The sequence below is a fragment of the Peromyscus leucopus genome, chromosome 4, assembly GCF_004664715.2.
Source record: "Peromyscus leucopus breed LL Stock chromosome 4, UCI_PerLeu_2.1, whole genome shotgun sequence".
Taxonomy (NCBI): domain Eukaryota; kingdom Metazoa; phylum Chordata; class Mammalia; order Rodentia; family Cricetidae; genus Peromyscus; species Peromyscus leucopus.
The window spans coordinates 34,540,090-34,561,826 of record NC_051066.1 but is presented as its reverse complement, the minus strand read 5'-3'; the positions used below and the strand labels follow the sequence as shown (position 1 = coordinate 34,561,826).

Here is a 21,737-nt window from a genome sequence, read left to right as displayed (position 1 = left end):
CACATGTCTGATAGAGGTAAAATACCATCCCTTAATTGTGAGTAAGTACCTTGGAGAAAGATAAAACAGTTCTGACCTCAGACACTGCAGATCACCAGCTCAAACAGCCCTCTTCCTGCACACCCGCATTCTATGAACTGACTTCCAAATGTCTCCTGATTTGTTCGGCTCACCTTGCTGAGGCTCCATTAACCAACTTCGGTTCAACATTAGTAGGTTAACTGTTGTGACTCTAAAGCGATGAAACCCTTTCCTGAGCCTGTATTCGACCAGCTTGTTCCATGTTTTCCGTCTAGTCTTCCACACCAAGTGTGATTTAGAACTGTTTTTTCAATGAATTACAGACTTGACTGCAGGTAAAGAAGTCTTGGTTCAGAGAATCAGTCTTTGTGCATATAAAACACTTGGGCCTTTGGAATAGAAATTAAAAATAATTGATAATCAGATTGGTTTTATTTTTTTAAAAAAATCTCTTTTGTTACTGTTTTTGAGACTGAGTCTTGCTATGTAGACAAGACCAACTACAAACTAACAGTAACTACCACACATCTGCTTCCCAAATACAGACTGAATTGCAAGAATGTGTCCCCAAGCCTGAACAATACCTTTATTTCCCAATAATAGCTTTATAGTTATTATTCAGAAAAAAAGAGTGAGGTCTTCATTTAATTTAGTTTAACAACAGCAACAACAACAAAAAAATACTTGGCCATGTAATTAGTTAATGTATTCCAAGGTACCTTCACTTAGAAGCAAGGCCATTTAATGATGAGTCTTCCGTACCTTGGGACTATATTAACATTGGAAATTGTGGGATGAAAGTGTGGGCATATTGGAAAGGTAATATAATAGTGATATGTGTTATATAAATATGTGAGTAAATATGTAGGTAGAAATAAGATTTGGAAATGGTTGCACTGGTGCATTTTCTTATCGGTTATAACTTTTTTTTAGATTCTTAACTTACTGCCAAATTTTGTGCTTCGTTGGAGAGAGTTTCATATGATTTTTTGTATGTTTATTTATGGTATTTTTTTCACTAAAAATGCATCATTACCTTAGCAGCTGCTGCACCACATGGAGTAGCATGTGTGCTTTTTAGAATCCATCCAGTACACCTTCCCCCAGAATCCCAGAGCCAATCTGCTATGGGAAATCACATTTCACCAGCAAGCTAGCGCACGATTCAGATATTTTTTGCAGGTTTTTTTCCAATAATAATTTTCTATACCATTTCTTCTCTCCTAAATTTTCTATTTAAAAATACTATTTCAAAAAAGGAACAATATATGCATACATATATGTTAATTCAGAGTAAGAGAAAGCTTAAAATACATTCTCTCCTTGCTGGGGGCCATTTTGAAAGAAACTTGGGACTGAATCGACTTACAACAAAACATGAGGAAGGAAAAATGTAGAAATGGGTAATGGTGTGTTTTTCATGAATGAGCCTGCCCTTCTTTTACATGGTTGAGGAATTTTGCACCCTTCCTTTCTTTCTTTCTTTCCTTCCTTCCTTCCTTCCTTTCTTCCTTCCTTCCTGTCTGCTTTTCTTTTGTATGGTGTGTATGCATGAGTGTGTCTTAGTGTGTTTGTATAAAAGTGTGTGTGTGTGTGCATTTGTGTGTGTTTTGAGTGTGTGTGCAAGTGTATGAGTATGTGTGTGTGTGTTGAGTGTGTGTTTGTGTGCATCTGTGTGTGTGTTGAGTGTGTGTTTGTGTGCATCTGTGTGTGTTTTGAGTGTGTGTGTGTTTTGAGTGTGTGTGTGTGTTTTGAGTGTGTGTGTGTTTTGAGTGTGTGTGTGTGTTTTGAGTGTGTGTGCGAGTGTATGAGTATGTGTGTGTTGAGTGTGTGTTTGTGTGCATCTGTGTGTGTGTGTGTGTGTGTGTGTGTTAGAAGTGAGAGGGGAGTGGAAAGGAGTTGTTTCAAATATACTTAGTCTTCTGCCCAAGGACTCGTGTTTCTATCCCTGTTTGCATTAATTTCCTGACATTCTAGCTCAGTCCCCAGCCTCAAATCTATGCTGAGTTTTACCACTTTTTGTTGCATTTTCTAGATTGTTTTTGGACATCTTCAAAGCTACTGCTCAGGTCAGGAGTAGAGAACTGAGAGAAGTAGTGGGAGGGAGGAGAGAGGAAGGGAGGGAGGAGGAAGGGAGGGAGGGAGGGAAGAAGGAGGGAGGGAAAAAGGGTAGGAGGGAGGGATCCAGATCCACCCTTCCCACAGTCAGGACAACAGCAAATCTGTCCTCTGTAGGATGGAATGAAACCCAGAAGCTAGCTGCTCTGGCACTGACCTCAGACTTCCTACACACAGAACTGTTCAGCACAGAGTTGTGTTTTCTAAGGCACCTGGTCTCTGGCATGTTGTCATGGTGGTCCAAGCAAACCAAAACAGATCTTCTGTCAGATAGTCAGTAGGATGTTTGGGTTTGAGGAACTAGAGAGAACGGTTTGGCTAAAGTAGGCTGAATCCACTCTGCTGCAACTACTGTGTCATAAGGGGAAATGAGTTCCGATGTTGCACACCGACATTTTAAAGGAAACATAGATTAAAGCTGAAATCTAAATTTTCCAAAGTGACCATCAATTTAGTTTGCTCTGTTTTGTTTAAAGAATATTATACAAGTGATATGGTAGTACAGGTCTATACCCCGGGTACTCAGGAAGCTGAGGGAGGAGGACAGAGCAGTGCAGGCCAGCCTGAGCACATAGTGAGGTTTTATCTGAAAATCCAGACAATGGGAACAAAAAGAAAAGCATCACCTAAATCTGTGGGGCTGATTCGGCTCACAGATTGTGTGTGCACGCACCAACTTTCACACTGGACAAGAACTAATGAGTGTTGGTCAGTGTGGTGTCAGAGGGCAAAAGTGGACCAGCTGGTTTGCTCTCTTGTTCTAAACAGACAGTGAAAACCACAACTTCGAGCAGGACTGAGAAGAAGAACTTAGCACAGATCTGGCTCAGTTAAGTATAAACAGAGTGAGCTGACCTGGCCACCAGCTGGGTCCTAGCAAGGGCCAGGCTTTCTCCCCAGAGATGACCTTCTCACCCTTCATGAGAGCTCATCAGTGCTGAGCAGCTGGTTCTGTTGTCAGGGTTTAGAGCTTCGATACACTCGACCAGCTCACCACCAGTCTGACTTTGGTCCTGCCTGGCCCTTCACAAATCTTGCCAAGGTGGAAATGGAGTTCAAGTGAGAGTGGGTACTGAGAAATTGGAAGTGGCTCTTGGCTTCGTCTGTGCTCCAGGAGGTGACAAGGGCCAAAAGGCTAGTGGAGCTGTGGCCAGGGATGCCAGAGACACAGCCGAGCAAGAGCCAAGGCGCAGACAGCAGCAGTAACCCCAGTACGGCTGTGCGCCACAGGGCAAGCTGTTGGATTCAGACGGGGGATAAACGCGGTGCCCACAGCTGCTATCACCAGCTCTTGTTTTTATGTCCTGGTTCTTTGTTGTGTCTCAGCTTGGCCTTTCCCTTTTTAGTAGGAAGTGTCACCTATTTTTTTAAGTTATTTTATTATTTTATGTGTATGGGGGCTTTGGCTGCATTTATATCCACGCACCATGTGCATGCCTGGTGACCTCAGAGGCCAGAAGAGAACACCGGACCTCTTGGAACTGGAGTTAAGAGAGTGTGCGGCACCATGTGGGTACTGGGAATCAAAGCCTGGTACTATTCTGTGTATAGTATACACTATTCTGTGTATCCTCAACTGCTCATTCATCTCTCCAGCCCCTCAGCCTTTTGATTTGTTCTGGTTTTTTGTTTGTTTAATCTGTACCATAAGAATAACTTCACTCTTGCTATATAGTTGTGAATTTTAAAGGAAACACTGTGTGTGAAATTGATTATAAAGTCATTAGTGAAGAATGAGTGTGCAATTGTTCCTTTCAGAGGGTCAAGCTGAGACTGGGAGAAACTGCTGGACTCTAGAACCTGTCTGCACACTTACTCACCCTGCAGCCTTGGTCATTTACGCTCCCCAAACCCCAGGCTTCCCACTGGAAAACTGAATATCCTATATGCCCAAGGGGGTTGTTGGATATGAACATTAGCTGCAAGAACTCTTCAAACAAAAATGGTTATCAAGTCTCTAGAAGGTTCTTTCTCATAGGCCCACCTTTTTTTTTTTTCTTCATTCAAATGATGTTTCTGTCCATTCCACTGTACATGGGTGAATTTCCAGGGTGCTATATTTAAATTAGACATCAAACCACATTTCATAAAGATTTCTGTTGACAGACGGAAGTTCCAGGGAAATCCTGTAAATTCATAGACATTAAGCAAACCTGTTCTTTCAGAATCGTCTCTGAGCCTCCGTGCTGTAATGATTGCACTCAAATACAGTCGCTAAAGTAATTAGCACCAGCGCTGTCTCCAGAGTCGCCACTGAAACAACGGTGGGCTAGAAGTGTGAACTCTCTGTTTCTGTCAACTGTGTGACAAGCACGGGAATCCTGTGACATGAAGCTGTCTGTATACGCACGGCGACTCTTTGCTAACCATTCAGCCACCATCTCACCACTGAGCCACAAATTCGTCCTAAGGGAGTTTGAATGAGAATGGCCTCAAAAGGCTCACCCACCGCTTGCATGCTTAGTCCCAAGTGGTGAACTGCCTGGAAGGATTGGGAGGTGTGGCCTTGTTGGAGCAGGTGTGTTGTTGGAGGTGGGCTTTGAGATTCCAAAGGACTTTGCCAGCCCCAGCACCTCTCTCCTTCTGCTTTCCTGGCTGAGAGTCAGGACGTAAAAAGCTCTCAGTTACCATGTCTGCCCATGTGCTGCCATGCTTCCTGCCATGATGATAATGGACTTACCTTCTGATGCTATAAGCCAGCCCCCAATTAGTTAAGAGTTGCTTTGGTCATGTTGTCTCTTCACAGCAATAGAACTGTAAGACACATCCTCAGCCTAAGTTTACCTGACACAAGAAACATATCTTTCCTGGCTCTCTTATCAGTCATTTCACTTTCTTAATAATAGTGGAACACACAAATATATACTGAGAACTTCTGGATTTTTGCTGAACATTTTGTTGTCAATGGCTGACAAGTTGTTGTGTATTTCAGAGCCTTGGAGCCCTGAAAATTTGCTTCTATTCATTCCTTAGCACCTAAGTCAATAATTCAGTTTGTGTATATACATATATATAATGCATGTACATGTATATATACATGTTTGCATATGTATATAAACATATGTGTACATACACAAGTATTCATGCAGACACATTATGCACAGTCTATTAAAATCCAAGTTGATTTGTGTTTTCTGTGTGTAATAACTGCCCAAAAGGACAAGAAATGATCTCGAAATAGCAGGAGGGTAAGAAACAGCACACGTAGAGTAATAATTTATCAGGTTGAGCTGTGGCCAGAACGCTGGTGTCCGGTGTCTTGATCTTACTATTTATCACACAGCATGACCAGAAAACCAAGGGGGGTGCAAGGTAGGGAGGGGATGAATGGCCTCCTGGGGAGACAGACAAAGGCAGCCCTTGACTGCCCTGTACCTGACTGTCCACTGTGCTATGCACCTGTGCCCTCTCCCACCCCTTTCCAAACCTCCTTGGTCTTGAGGGTTGAACGGTGTTCATCTTGGAAACAATATCCAAACGGAGATCAGAAGAAAGACAAAAGCTAAATTTATCCAGACACTTCCTTCATTCCAAGCTTCTACTTTCCTGTGACGCACAAATGTCATTTGCGATAAAGGAAGAAAAGCTATTTTCAATAACAAAAAATGGATTTCCCTGCCTACCAGTATCAGGACAACTGCATCCCACAGAAGTATTGCGTATGGAACCACAGGCAGGAAGGCAGATGTCATTGTGTCCTCTCATATGCGCTTATTTTTCACAGAGATTTCTCAGCAAAGGAAAAAAAAAACAGGAGCAGGGGGAGGCTGCAGCCTGATTGGGATCAATTGCACAAAGTCTCCAAGAAGAGTAGTCTTCTTCTTGGGAAAAAAAAAAAAAAGACAAATGATTGCCCATGGAATCGTTTCTATGACTGTAAATTTCAATCCATTACCTATCAGGCAAGATTTAAAAAGAAAAAAGAAATCAATTCTAGCTCAGCAAAAACATGTGGAAATAAGCACAGCGAGTTACTGCCTTCCTTTGACTCGGAGTGTATGCTGTTTGGCTTTATAACTAGTCATTAAATCACATTCTCTCTTTGTACCCAAGCTGACCTTGAACTATATCCTCCTGAACTAGCCTTCCAAGCAGTACCACACACCATCAAATGCTGTTACATGCACCATACTCCTGCATCTATCCCAAACAAGCCAACACGGTCATCAGACAACTCAAAGTGAAAGCACTGTATTCAGACCTGAGCCCTCTTAGCCCAAATCTGGAAGTCCTAAAGCCAGGGAAGTAAGTGAACAATACATGTCTGAAGACATTTACTATAAGCGTTAACATCAGCCTTGTGTGAAGAGATGAAGAAGCCAACATTTATGTCCCAGCTGGCTGCACTTGTATGTTTATAGGAGGAAAGAATGTGACTTTTCAAGCTGAATGTATTCATACAAATAGAGATATTGACACAATGTCCTCATATTCAGTTTATCCACCAAAATATAGAAATATTGCTAAGGGTTGTTGAGACTAGCAAATAAATATGATTAATGTCAGGCATGTTGTAAGCATTACGGTGTTATTATTACTATTATGAGGAACAATGTTAAATTATTATCACTAATAATATCTGTTGATTATTGATTCCACGTGATTACAATTGTGACAACTAATATTATTACTAATATTTTTCCTGTGCTTTAAATGTTTAATTTGACTCTGCAATGTTTCTCAAACAGAACATCTACTATAATATTCTGCTCTTTCAGAAAAAAAAAAGGAATAAAAAACTAAATACGATGAATAAGAAAGAACAGTGCTACATTCCAGAAAAGGCTGGATTGTTCTAATAGACATAATAATTAATTCTCCAAAGACAAAGCAAAGAAAATAATTAATACTCCAAAGCCAGAGCAAAGAAGGCAGAGTAGAAAGAGAAAGAACTAGTCAATGATGGATAAAAAGAAAATCTCTACTCTTGGTTAACTCTTTGTTCAGCCTATTTCTTACAGCCATGCTTGTGTACACCCAAGGTGAACGAGAGGCCGGCGGCGGTGGTAAAATATGTTTCTGTTCCTCTCAGAAGGAATGAGTACACCAGGCTGTGACCAGCTCCAAGTCCTCAGAAAACAACTGCACACTTCAGACTGTGTTCTTCATGCCAGCAAATGAGCAGATGAGAACCCGGAGAGCAAGTGACAGCATCCCCAGAGGTAGAGACCCCGTAGTGTTTGACCCAGAAGCTCTCCCTGCCCCAGCCTCACAGACATACACCCTTGCTGGACACCTGGTTAAATTCTTCAGAGGAAAGTTACTTAGTGTGATGAAAGGGGCTTTATTATAATATTTCTTCTATTTTTGCAGATGAAAGATCTAAGACATGGAGTGATTAGAGTACCTGCCTAGGGTTACATGCCTAGAACACCAAAGGCTTACACACACACACACACACACACACACACACAGTGTGTGTGTGTGTGTGAATATTTTTGTTTGTTTGCCTGCTTGTTACTGGGGTTGAACCTAGGACCCTTGCTTGTTAGACAGGCATGACTCTACCACTGAGCTATGTCTTCAGATCCTCTTTTACTTTCTATTTTGAGAAAAGGTCTCCACAAGTTTCCAAGGCTGTCTTTAAACCCATTCTATAGTTTGGACAGACCTTGAAATGTCTATCTTAGAGCTTTGACTGCCCAAGCAGCTGAGAGTCACCAGATCTCGATTGGTCACTATTCAACCTAGGCCATTCAGCTATACCTGGGGATACACAAAGCAACCTGGAGGCTGGTGGTAAAATGTTTCTGTTCCTCTAAGAAGCAGTGAAGGCAGCAGGCTGTGACCAGGCTTCCAAGTCCTCCAAGAACAACTGCACACTTCAGACTGTTCTCGGATTCCTAACCTCAGCCATTCTTCTCACTGGGGAAGAGACAATTTCAAACAGCTGCTGCTGCTGCCTATGAGAAACTAAGCTGGAAACAAAGGTCGGCTTACAGAGGTGGCACTTCAGACTGCTGCCCATGAACTGAATGAAAACCAGGCACATAGTAAGAGCCTGCGTGAGCAGAGCCTTGGCAGCAAGGATGCACTGGAAACTGCAAGACCAGGTCAGAATCCCAGGCCAGAGACTCAGACCTGAACAAAGCCTATCCTCAAGGCAGGAGCATCTGACTTTCCAGGCAAGGACTTGTGAAGCTAAGAGCACCCACAACCCACACAGCTCAGATTAAACCAAATACCAAGTTAGAAGACTCTTGAGACCAAAGATCCTAGTAAAATATGCCTGATTTCCCATGAGAGAGTTTAAAACTATTTTTAAATGAAGTGGAAAGCTGGAGATGTCTTCAAAGAAAAAGGGATTAATTGACAATGATTTACATAACTTTGTGTATTTCCACAATTCTATAGAAAACTTCTCAAAATTTGTCCTAGTTTTCTTTTATATTGTTTTGAGCTCTCATTAAAACAGGGAAGAAAATGGAAGAAATCTCTCCAGTATAGCTCCTTTGCAATTTAAATTAGACAAAACTAGAGAAGAACGTCTATTTTATCATTGGTAAAGAAGTACCCCAATTGTAGTATTTAATCGATGATCCATTTTGTCAAACAAACTAGAAGGTGTCCGTTGACTCTGCAGAGTGCAATATCAAGTCACATGACACCATGGATAAGGGGTTTAGAATGATGTGTCGAAGGAAGAGACCATTTCAAAGATCTGTCCTCCGTATCAAGACAGTGACAGTGGTGAGGAGAAAGAACGTGGTTCTGGAGCTTTAAATGTCTCCTCCCAAATACACCCTCTGACAAGAAACGTGATACAGGCCCTGGAAGAGCCAGAGTCAGGACAAGAAGCCACTGTAAACTGTCTTCCAGGGGGGAGGTTCCTTGGGCGCTGTTACCCTCTACAAAATCTGGTCCCAAGCTGAAAAGGTTAAGTGCATTTTAAACAATCTAGTTAACTGTCCACTAAGTGGGTGGGGTGGTAGAGTCTACAACAACCTCCCAAGAAAATGATCTGAACTTCAGAATAATACTGCATATTAGGAGCAAAGGACTCCTTATTTTTAAATATTTAGCTGACAGATTGTTTATCTTCAATCACAGATCTGTATCTGCTGTTTAGTTCATAGAACTAAAAATATTCTCTTCTTTGGCACATTCTGGTAAAATTATTGGCAGAAATTTCAAATTAGGTAGGAATCTTATGTTTTGAATGAAAAGGTAAGCTGAGTGTTTGGGGGTTGGTTTTTGTTGAGTTTGGAGAGGCTGTTGTTATTGTTTCTTCATTATGAAGAGCTTCTAAAGACACTAGCAGGAAGGAAAATGCAGATAGAGAGTAGAAGAAAGCCAATGATTGCCATCTTATTGGGTCATATTATGAACCTGAAGTAATGCTTTTTCAGCAACAGATAAGCGAGGAGTTCTCTTAGCCCTTCCTTACACTATTTTTCTGAGCAGCCTTTTAACTACCTGCCATTTGTGTGAATCAAGGAAATGGAGATTTTTGAAAAGGCTTGATATTGTTCAGTGGCTTTTATATATTCATAAGAAATTGAAGTCCACATCTAAGGGATCATAAAATATGTCTCTAAGTCTGTCTTCTTCAAAAGAAAGACAACTGCCAGCTATCTCTTAAGCAGGTACTTCAATCATAGCAACCAGCAACGGGTAACTAGGATCCTTGATGACCATGGAGCAGAGAAAGCAGTTATCTGAAATGTTTCTTCTGCTGAATTCCAGAATAATGGTTTAAGAGAGCCACAGAGCATGTCTGGGGACTCAGCTGTCTCTATGTTACTTCTGTCCAACTTAGAGGATGATATATATCGATATACAGTTATTAACCAATTCCTTCTACCTGGGTTATATTGCTGAAATGCTCAGTCCTCCCTCCCTATCAGTGTCGACACTGAGTGGGGTTGTCGGACAGGATATAATCTTAAAACGCATGTTGGGTTCATTATCCTTACAGCCTCATATGGCATGCCATTTACAAAGTACTTACCCATCCTAGTAGGAGCTATCACTCTCAATTCTTGCTGCTTCTTGAAAACCCCCATCCCTACTATGGGAAATATTATGGGAAACCTTGGCATCCTTACAAAATGTCTACATTTAGTATCAGAAGAAAATTCGAGTTATTGTGGCAAATAAAAGCGGCATCAAGTCCTTGAACTAACCATAGTTCAATTGTGTTTTGACTATCAAGCTCCTGAGAGCCTTTAACAATTTAGGTTCAAAGCTAACCACATGAGAGGACCTCAGGGGAAGGCTGTTCATGGTGAGTTGATACAAATACTTAATAGTTCTGAGCTTACAGGCTAAATACTTTTACAAGTATTTTCACTACTAAAGACCCATACCTCATCCCTCTCCTCCACTGGACTTTCACTTAGGGTTTTGCTGACTGAGAAATCATTTAGTCCCCCAAAGTTAACCCACACTTAGAGGCAGCCAGGGACTGGCCTGTGAGCTCATCTTTCATTTGCACTAGCGAATCCAGAGCCTTCTCTTCTAACAGACTCTTACACTTGGATCAAAATTCCCTGTCCTCATCACTAGAGGATCACATACCAGACAACATGAGATGGGACCTAGACTGTAGAACCCACTAAAATGAGTCAAACTAGCCGACCCAAAGCCTGTTATCTCTGCCTTCCCCATTTTACCCCCATAGCAAGCACAAAGCAGGCTCAGGCTGCAGCCCTCCACACTCCCTCTCCTACATGGCTGTCCTTGGTGCTTGCCTCATGGCCCTGATGAGTGCCTTTGTATCTCCTCTTGAAAACTATGAATTACCACTGTTTTCAGTGGCGATTGCTTCTGCTGGCTTTGTCACTGTATCTGGAGAATAGATTTTTAAACCACGACAAAGCATGGCATCTGGGGCTTCCTACAAATGCTTAGAAATAACAGAGAAGTGTCTGTTTCTGCAAAGTGGAGGTGGAGGTGCCTCTTACTGTCACATGTCAGGAGGTATGAAAATGTATTACCCCTCCCCCAGTTTAGCAACAGAGTGTGAGGGGTGCTCAGTGGCCTTATTTAGAAAACAAGGGCTTTGATGCTGATGCCAAGGGTCTGGGCTGCCCCCTGGGGCCATGTTGGTATCCAAGGGCCACATTGCCACTGGGACCATGCCAATCTGAGTGGCTTGTGCTGCCACTTAGGGCCATGGTGACATCTAAGCCTGGGCTGCTGAGGAGCACCATGTCTGGTGCCACGGTTCTACCACAATCAGAGTCCGTGTTGATGTTTATGGTCCATGTTGCCACCACCAAAGGTCATATATAGATGCCTAGGGTCTAGGCAGAAACCTGTGGCCATGTTGGTGTCTGAGGGACACGTTGTCACCATACCGATCTGGGTGACCTGCACTGCCACTGGGGCCATGGTTACATCCAGGCCAGAGGTGTTATTGACAGCATGTCTAAATCTGTGTCCCACTGCAGCTGGGATCTACGTTGATGTGAATGACCTGTGTTACCACAAGAGGCCATAGGAACCATGCCTATTGAAATCCGAGGGCCATACTGATCTGGTCCATCCTTCACTGGCCATGGAACAGCTGGCTTGGCCCCTCACTGGACACTGCAGCAGGAGACCTGGTCCCACCCTTCATGGGAGAGCTGTCTTCCCACCCCCTGCCCCTAGACTTGGAAGAGATGGTCCTATCCCTCACCTTGGATGTGGGAGAACTGATCCTGTTGGTGAAAGGACCAAGCAGATGCCATAACAGATTCTCAGTCTTCAGTTTCCTGAGACTTGAGCAGGCAGTTTCTGGGAGGGCCATGAACAAATAGTCCTTGCAGTTGCTCCCTTTCTGCACATACTCTGACTGTTCAAGGTTCAGTCAGTTGTTTACTGTCTGGGACCCCTTACCAACTTAGAGCTACATGCATGGGTCAGTGTGAATGTGCTAGACCAGCCAGCCTCCATGGCAGCCCAAGGACAGAGCCTGGGCCACTGAGTCACCCCCACAGTCAGTAAGTGCAAGGCCAGCCAGCCTCCATGGCAGCTCAAGGACAAAGCCTGGGACTTGTCCAGGCCTGCCCAAAAATGATTGCTGTAGCCCCCAACCAGTAAATTCAAAGGTTACACACAATCACCCAATCACATGATGCAAAGGCTTGTACCACCCTACTTGCAGTTTTTCCCTTTAAAAACCCCTCACCCTGAGAGCTCAGGGCCGTCCTCCTCCACCCACTGTGTCAAGTGTTGGACACAGACCAAGCCCAGGCTTGCTTGTTATCAATAAGCCCCTTTGGGTTTTGCATTGGATATCGGCTCTGTGGTGGTCTTGCTTGGGGGGAGGTCTCCGATATGGGCACAACATTTGAGGGCACATCCGGGATTCCCCGTGACCCCCAGACCTGGATCCGAGGGGTTCCTAACAGGCCAGTAAGTTTCTGTGTATCTTTGTTTGCCATTGTCTCTGTGTAACTCTGTATGTTCATTTTCTGAGGTGCACTTGGTCTGTGGTGATCTGTGGTAACAGACAGGGCCTGTGGCAGGTAGCCAGTGAACATGCTGGGACCTGGGATCACAGTGGTCCCGGGTGATGTTCCAGGCCCTGGAGATGGGAATATGGAAGCCCCCGAATGGGATGTGGAAGCCCCCGGTGTCTGACTGAACTGAGATAAGCAGGTAGCTCCTGCCAGGTGGAGCTTGTGTACTGAAAGAAGGGCCATCTGTTAGCTATTAAGTGAGGCCATCCTCCTCCACCCACTGTGTCAAGCATTGGACATGGATCAAGCCCGGGCTTGCTTGTTATCAATAAACCCCTGTGTGTTTTGCATCGGATAATGGCTCTGTGGTGGTCTTGCTCAGGGGTCTTGAGACATGAGCACAACATTGGCATGGGCCTAGGGGAGCTGGCTCTGCCCCGTGCCTGAGGGGGGCAGTCCCAGTGGTCTGGACTGACCATCTCAGCTACCACCCAGACCTACATCCTGGGCCTTGGGTTGCCCCACCCTAACATGTACCCATCTATGACCTGCTGGAGTGTGTGAAGGGACTGGTCCTACAGAACAATAGCCACAGGATCCCCCCTGACTCAGGGCAGCAGCAGGACATCCAAGAGGAGTTTTGGTGAAGGTCCAGTGATGGTGGTGTGCTGCCAGAGGCCTTGAACCAGACCTCTAACCCATTGCAATGAACATTTGTGGGTGGCTGGTTGGACAAAAGGGTATACTACGTGACACACCTCCCTTCCCAATGCACTAGGACAAATGAAGAAGTGTTGGAGAGATGGGAAAGACTGAGTAGTGAGGTGGAGTTTTTTTGTTTGTTTTGTTTTTAATTAATTTTGAGGGGTTCTTTGGCAGGGAATGCTTCAGGGGTAAGGGATAGATATGGAGTGACTAGGAAGTAAATGGGACTGGGGTGCATGATGTGAAATTCCTGAAGAATCAATAAAGATTATATATATATATATATATATATATATATAATGAAAATAAGGGCTTTGAACTAGATAATCACTTTAAATTTTTCTAAATGTATAATATAAATCTCCTATGTTTATATTTATATAATATATAATATTGTTCATCTTTCTGGTTAGTGTAACTCCACCAATCTAAAGAACAATGAAATATTTCCTTGGTTACTTCCAATTATGCCACTAAATTCAACTTGCCCTGTGGAAACACTGGGTCTTACAAGCTTTTGTTATACTGATCCCTGTTGGGTCCAATATTAGGAGCCTAAGCAGAAATGCAGTGATTGGCTGAATCAACTACAATGCACTTCATACTGCAGAAGCAGGACATAAAAATTATGAGAACCAGTATTTTAACTGCAGGCTTCAATAACCCAAGCCTTTCGTGCTTAGTAAATGGTTGTCTATTTGGGAAATGAAAGACTTGGTCATCTTAGCAAGAAATACTCTCAACAGCTAAGAGAAGTCAAATGAAGAGCCTTTCAGATTTTTTACTTCTGGTTTCTTGGTATTTGCTTTTAACATAACTGGTTATTGGTTTACAGTGTGATTTCATAGACTGGTTTAAATTTTTTTTCCATCTACTAAAAAGCAACAATGGGCATTTTTAATTTTATAGAAAAATGAAAAAAAATATTAATCTTCAGCCATGCCAAAAAGGCAAACAAAAAGAGCAGGTTTTAATTAAATCCAAGGGATAGAAGTCTTAGCACATTTTTTTCATTTCTCTCTTCATTCTTCCCCTGTCACTAGCTGGGTGCTGCATTGTAGCTGCTTCTGTCCTGATTTACATTTATCTCTCTTCAGAAAGAAGAATATTAAAAGTCACAATAGTATATATTTTAGAAGAAATTTTTAATTACTAACTTATAAAAAGTAATATTCACACCCCAAGCATGTTACATGATTTAAATTAAAACACTAAGTTGAATTTGCTCTGAGTAATTTTAATACCAGGTAATATATGGGAGGGGCTATGTGGATGTATTCAGTGTCCTGTAATAGAAATTCTAAGTTTCAATCTGTGAATGTATTTCTGAATCCGGGTTACAGGTCCAATACAATCCTTATTCAGGGAATGACTGCTCTCTAGGAAGGTCTATCTAATGGAATTGTTTCCTACTATTCTTGATCTGACCAAAGACCTGGGGGCACTTGGAACCCTGTTTTTTGGGGTTTTTTGGGGGGGTGTTTGTTTTGTTTTGTTGTTGTTGTTGGATTTTTTTGATAGAGATATTCTTCTTCTGGTTTTTCATTGTGATTTAAGCACAAAGCTACATAGAAAATGGAATAATAGAGTAAACCCAAGCCAGTAAGATACTGTGGCTCCTTTTGTGTAATTGTTTTGATGTCTGAATCTTTCAGTCAATAGACTTTACTTAACAGTTTTAATAAGGATGGAAGCTATTGAAATAAGAGAACAATAACCAATTTGGCTTTTTAAAAAACTTAACAATAAGCACGCCACAAAAAGTAGCAGTGCAACTTTCTCAGCGATGCACTCAGTCAGTCAGTTTAGCTGAACTATACGGCAATAGTTTTTACCTCTAGTTTTGCCTTTATAGAATTACTTCTTTACTTGGTAAATTATAACTTCAAAATACAGAATAGATGACTACTATAAATTAGGTTAAAGAAATTACATCCTTCTTAAACTCAGGGTCAGCCCCAGGAGCTTAAAGCAAGCATATTGTCAACAACTAGCAGGTTGCCAGCCTGTGCAAAACAGTTGTAATTGCCCCTCATCTGGTGTCCCTAAGGTCTAGCTGAACATCTCTTAAAGGCCCTGCTGGCTTGTCTTTCTTGCCAATCACAACTCATTTAAAAAGAGTTGTAGAGGCTTCTGTGTGAGGAGACACAGATCCTCCTCCGTGGCCTGCATTTGCTCTCTGAATCCCGGCCAGAAGAGTATAGCTTCTATCATTGTGAATCACCTTCCAGGCCACTGATGAAAAGTCAATGTGAAATACTACACTGTAAACCATATCACAGAGCTAGTGGGGATATTTAAATCACGCTTCACCAAAAGAAGGGTGACTTAAAGATGAAGGGAGCTATAATGTCATGTTTCAACTGACATCAGGATCATGTGAGGAAGAGATTTGTGGCCTTTGCTTCAGAGTGGCTCTCGAAGAGCCCCAGGGATGAGAAACTTGGAGACAAATGGCAAGTTTGTAGGTAAGAGGGTGCCAGCAGTGTGAGGGTTTCATATTCCATCCCAGGGAGACTGCTTCCTGTTAACATGCACAGAGCCCACTCAGAGCATCCCCATGGGCAAGGTCAGAGCACTGTTGTGCAGGGACAACCAGGACTGACAGCCATTCTGAAGACTAAGGTGACCAGGAGATCGAGATGATGTCTCTGTTATCTAAATCTTGCCTGGTCCTTCCAGGTCTGTCTGTTATTTCAGCTGTTTAACTTCGGGGGAATCACCTGGTATTTCTGAGTCTCAGTTTCTTCCCCTTCTATTGGAGGTCAAAGCCTGCTAAATGTGTAAGATCATGGAATCCCACATACTTTGGGTCTCCTATCTGGCTTTATAACTTCATAAATATTCTCTTGCTTCAAAACACTATCAGCAACTTGTAACTTGCTTTGAAGCTGCTTTCTACTGTCGTTTCAATGTATTTTCTGGATCCTACCTTTCAGTTTGATCAGAAATTTGTAATCAAGGTAGTGCTCACAGAACATGGTACATGCTAAATGAATAGTCAGTGCAGAAAATAGTAAATGGGTTATTTCATTGTCTTGTGCATCAGTTATTGAAAGACAAAAAGAGGAATCACCACTCAAAAGCTGAACCTTCTGTGTGTGGCTGGGAAATGACACTGAGCTCCAAAGAAGAAAATTCTGAGGCACATTAGTGCAGAGAAAGCATAGTAAGCCTTGTTCTCCAGATGAACACCTGTGAGCAGAACGTAGGAAATGGCACATGGTAGAGGGAACACAGAAATGTGGTAGTATGTAGTCCCAGCAGAGGACTGATTTCCCCAAAAGGGGAAGACTCAGAATGGGGAAGATGCTTTCAGCTTGTTCTGAGGGAGGATGAGGAACATTTACACCCACCATCTCATCACTGAACATAGTCTAACATTGAGTGCAAGTTACCCAAAGGGGCTCAACAGTAGATGATCCCCCACAAGTACAGTTCCTAAAGAGGGCTGACAGCTAAGCAACTTCACTAAGAAAAATATAGCCGAGCTGAAGGAATAAGTGGTTTGGTGCTGAGAGCTAGCTAGACCAGGGAAGCCCAGCGGCCTTCTGCTCATCAAGAGGATTCCATTCCACTCCACACTGATTGTTCTACAGAATGTGTTCAAGAAACCTAACCCCTCAATTCAGACAAGAATCTGGTGAGAAATGAATGTAATTGTCTCCAAATAATAGCTGATGTATGGGTTTTGAAACACATAGAAGGTGTCTCCTAGGAGCTTCAAGACCCAGGGGGAGGATGTGAATGTCCAGGGCTTTTACGGAAGACTCATTCACAGTCTTACAATTACAGATCAGGCCACTCCCCAAGGTGCACTGTTCATTCTTATTGTCATCTCCTTCTATTTACTCATTTTAGGTTCTGATCATGTATATCTCAGCACTTTTACACATGAATAGATACTAAATCCTGTATTTGGATAAAGCACAGTTTTATAAGCTGACATCAGCTTTAATATTTACTCACTGTTGTGGACTGAATATTTGTGACCCTGTCTGCAAAATTCAAATATTGAACTCCTAACCTGTTGCCAAGACTGGAGTTTGGCTTGATTCTTTTCTTGTTAAAGGAAAAAGTTCAGCCAAGAGAGCTTGTTTAAGCATAAATTTATTTAGCAAAGCAAAGCAAAGTGAGAGAACACTCCAGACAGCTTGGAGCAAGCTGGCTCAGGGAATGGGCAATTTTGAGTCTGCTATTTGTAAGGGTGTTTCATGAATATTTAAGAGATGGTAGCATGTTGATGAGGTCACCCTTTCCCCCCCTCAAATCACGGTGATCCAGATCTCCCTCTTAAGGCATTTTCCCCCGTGTTTCTCATAAAAAGCCCCAAAGGGAACAAAACCTCAATGAAATGATATCATTAGATCCCAGTCTTTTAAAGCCCTAAATGCTTGATTAGTACACATGTGTAGCAATTGTAAAAGTGCCCTGATACCTTAGTCTCTCTTTACTAAATTAATCAATTGTGTGTGTGCATACACATGATATGGTTGTGTATATCTTTGTGTGTGTGCACATTTATGTATATGAATGCCAACAAGTATGAGCCAAAAATGTGCATGGAGCTCAGAGGACAATGTAGGTGCCAGCCTTTGCCTTCCATCTTATTTGAAACATGGCCTCTCTGTTATTTTTTAACTGAGCATGCAAGTCTAGCTAGCCCAGAACTGTAACCTCAAAGATGCTTAACCTAAAGGGGGCATTTGACTGTCAGATCACCTACCAGAATACAGCTGCAGTTTCCTTGGTTACCACACATCTAATTCCCTACCTACCTTGTTCAAGTGCAATTATATTTGGAGATAGGTTTCAATGAGGTTGGGGCCCCATGATGGAAATGATGTAAATATAAGACAAATAAATGCCACCGGAGTATACCTTATGTCTTGCGAGTATGGTGTGTGTGTATGGGGGAGGGGGCTAAAATAATGAGAAATAAGCATTTGTTGTTTATGCTACCCCAACTGTGATCTTTTGTTACAGTGGCATGTGACAGTGGCATGTGATGAGTGTGTTAACTGACAACTTCACAGAAACCAGGCTCCCTGGAGAGATGGGGCTCTAAGCATGCTGTGGGGGGTAACCTGGATTACATTAACTGATATGGAAAGGCCCATGTTGACAGTGAATTGGAGCATTACCTACATAGGGGATCCTGGACTACATCAAATGGAGGAAGTGGGCTGAGTACTGGCATTTACCTTCTCTGCTTCTTCCTTGTTGTTGTTGTTGTTGTTGTTGTTGTTGTTGTTCTTCTTCTTCTTCTTCTTCTTCTTCTTCTTCTTCTTCTTTTTATTAGCTATTTTTTTCCATTTTTCTTTATTAAGAAATTTTCTACTCACTCTACATACCATCCACAGATCCCAGCTCCTCCCTCCTCCCATCTCCCAGCCCTCCCTCCCAAGCCACCCCACATCCCCACATCCCCCAAATCAAGGTCTTGACAATGGATGCAAAGTAAACAACTCCCTGAAACTCAGGCCACTGTGTCTTCCCCACCATGACGACTATAACCTGGAGCTGTGAGCTAAAACAGACCTTCTCTCCCTTCAAATGCATCCATCAGAGTATCTTGTCACAACAGCAGGAAAAGAAGATTGGGCACAACCAGACGAAAATGAAAAATAAAACTATAAACACAAAAATCCATTCAATTTAGACCTAGCATTTTCATCTGATAATGTTATTTTATTCCCGATTCTGATATCTAGGTAAAACCTTCTTAAATATTTTCACCCACAGCCTCTTCTCACCTGAGAAGTATTTACCTACACCTGAATATATGTATATAAAATGAGTATACAAATCAAGCATTTACTGAAAATAAGTCACAAAAAAATTCTTCTAAAACAATTATTCACTGTACATATAATTTCACCATTTAAAGGAGTAAATGTGTGAGAAAGTAAACACTAATGAGATGGGTTTGTTTGTTTATTTTGACATAAAGAATTAAATCCTGGCTAGATACTTGATTCTGCAGGACACAGAACATCTTCAATATTATACAGAGTTGATCAATGTTTCGACTTTATAACCATCAGTGGATTATATAATGCATAAATGTGTGATATAAAATGACAGAAGCATGTTTAGGCCCATTTCAGGAATCGCTGGACACATAGCACTAATCTTATGCCAAAACTCATTTAACAATTTTGTGTGTTAGACTCAAGGCAGCAACTCACTTTTAAAATCAAACATTCTAACACAATACAATCCTAGCCTGATACATCTGAGGAATAATGGAAGGGAAATATCAAGCCTTTGTTTTCTCTTACTAAAGCATTGTGTTTAAGAGAATAAAACTTCACATATACTCTAAAAACAAACTGCAATTCACCACAGTGGAGTCCCCAAGCTGCCACGGGGTGTTAGAGGCATGCATTGGTATTGTGTGGCACGATGGCACATGCAGTGCAAAGTATGCATAGCCTATGTTCAGAACCAAGGCTGCAGTGACGTCCCGTGACAAGTGCTTTCAGGAACAACCTTGATTCGTTATGCATTTGACTTTGAGTGTGTTCAGAAGCCTTTCACATGTTAGGGACTTCTCGCTATTGCCAACTGCTTCAGAACCCTATATACGGTTATGACCAAGAGTTTAAGAAAGCTGGAGCTAGATGACATGTACTGTTCCTTCCTCCCTGCATCTGGATACACCTCGGTAGGTGTGTCACCTTCAGCAGGTCACTAGCTTTTAATATGAGAAGAGTGGATTGGGGAAATTTCCTTTTACTTTGACAAGAACCCACAATAAAATCTTTTCAGCAAATGAATCTTACCTTCTAACAACATGTGACGCTGGTGTTTGTCATCTGAAACTGAAGCTGCCACATTGATTTTACCAATAACTTGATCGGCATAACATCTGTTTCAAATGAGGAAATACAAATAGTTGAAAGCAAAGTGGTTCTGGTTAAAGGTGGTCTGGACTAAAGGGAATAGGTCTTGCCTGCTTTTCTTCCCTGTAGCAGCTGTTTTTAGGGAGAGCGCTGAGCTGTTGCCATGGATACCCAAAGGTCTACAATTTGTACCAACAAAACTATTACACAAAACCCAAAACTCATTTTAAAACAAAAATATATATTTTAGTTTTAATTACATTTGTGTGTGTGCTATGTGTGGGTAGGTGGTTGTGAGTGTAGGTGTCTACAGAGGCCAGAACAGGGTGTTGAATCTTCTAGAGCTGGAGTTACAAGTGGTTTTGAACTGCCTGATAAAGGTTTTGGAAACCCAAATCAGATCCTCTAAAATCAGCAAACACTCTCAACCACTAAGCCATCTTCCCAGCCCCAGACATGACATTCTTCTTAGGTACTTCGTAGAATGTATGGCTGAAAGGTACTGACTTTTACTTGATTTGTTCAGATAAACACACACACACACACACACACACACACACACACACACACACAGTGTCTTCCATCATTTGTTCTAAAAAGTCTGCCCCAATTAACAGATTAATCACTGCTGTCTTTTCCAAACCACACAGTACTTCCTTGCAGATCATATCTAGGAAGACAGCCAACCTTCTTGCTCGCTAATTTCCAAAGTCCACATTTTCTACATTAAAAAATTAAATAACATTTGTAGTCTCAGTTACCTCTTCAGTTTCTCACCTACAACACCTGTGAGGTTTTTGTGAATTCTGCTATATAGTTAATTTATCCAGGGCAGTGATTGTCAAAAAACGATTGCACATTAGAGTCCTCTGGGGAGATGTTTTTAATATGTGCCCCTTCGCCTGGGTCCTTACCTTAGACCGATTTAATTAGAGTCCCTGCAAGTACTTTTCAAAATTCCTCCTGCAGTCGTAATGTGCAGCCAGGTTTGAGAACCAGTGGTCTAGGTTTGACTTAGATGTTACATGTTCTTTGCTCTACATTTCCTTTCTGGAAGTGTCCGCGTCTCGAGTCTCCACTTTCTCCTTGAAAATCCTTTTCTGTCACTCCTTGGCCAAAGGAAAACCTGAGTTCAGCAGTTTTATGTCTGCTACTTGTTAAGCTAACCCTAAGCAACAGCTATGTTCAATTGCAAACGTCACTTAAAACTCTGCTTTAACTATCAGAATTTCTCTCAAAGCTCAGTTAGACCAAATATTTCAGACAAACGTTTGGGGGGGTGGGGCGTGGGGGAAGTCTTGTAGATGGAACCCCAAATCTTGCACATGCTAAGCACAATCACTGTCAGTAAGCTACCCTTTGATAAAATGTTTTATGCTCCTCGTTTGTTCTTTTTCGCCTTACCTGTTCACTCTTGGTTATGCTTGCGTCCCACTCTTAGTGAGAACCCTCTTTTGTACCAAACAGGTCTGAAAATTTTCAATGACAGCTTTGGCCTTTTTCCACCATGCGTTATAGACCTTTCACTTTCACTTCCGTTTTCTAACATTGTATCAATATCCCACCCAAGGGCTATCATTCTGGATCCCTTTCATCACATCTTCTCTTTAAGAATGTATCAGCGTGTCTTACACTGTTGGGAGATTCTCTATGA

At 42.1% G+C, this 21,737-nt stretch overlaps 1 long non-coding RNA gene across 1 annotated transcript; it reads right to left on the bottom strand.

The window, feature by feature from the left end:
* Positions 1–4,128: 4,128 nt before the first annotated feature.
* On the bottom strand, positions 4,129–21,707 carry LOC119087759. The gene is made up of 3 exons (XR_005091233.1): positions 21,488–21,707; positions 20,024–20,109; positions 4,129–4,265 (listed from the first exon to the last, which is right to left on the bottom strand). It is a non-coding gene; the product is annotated as an uncharacterized LOC119087759 (long non-coding RNA).
* Positions 21,708–21,737: the final 30 nt, after the last annotated feature.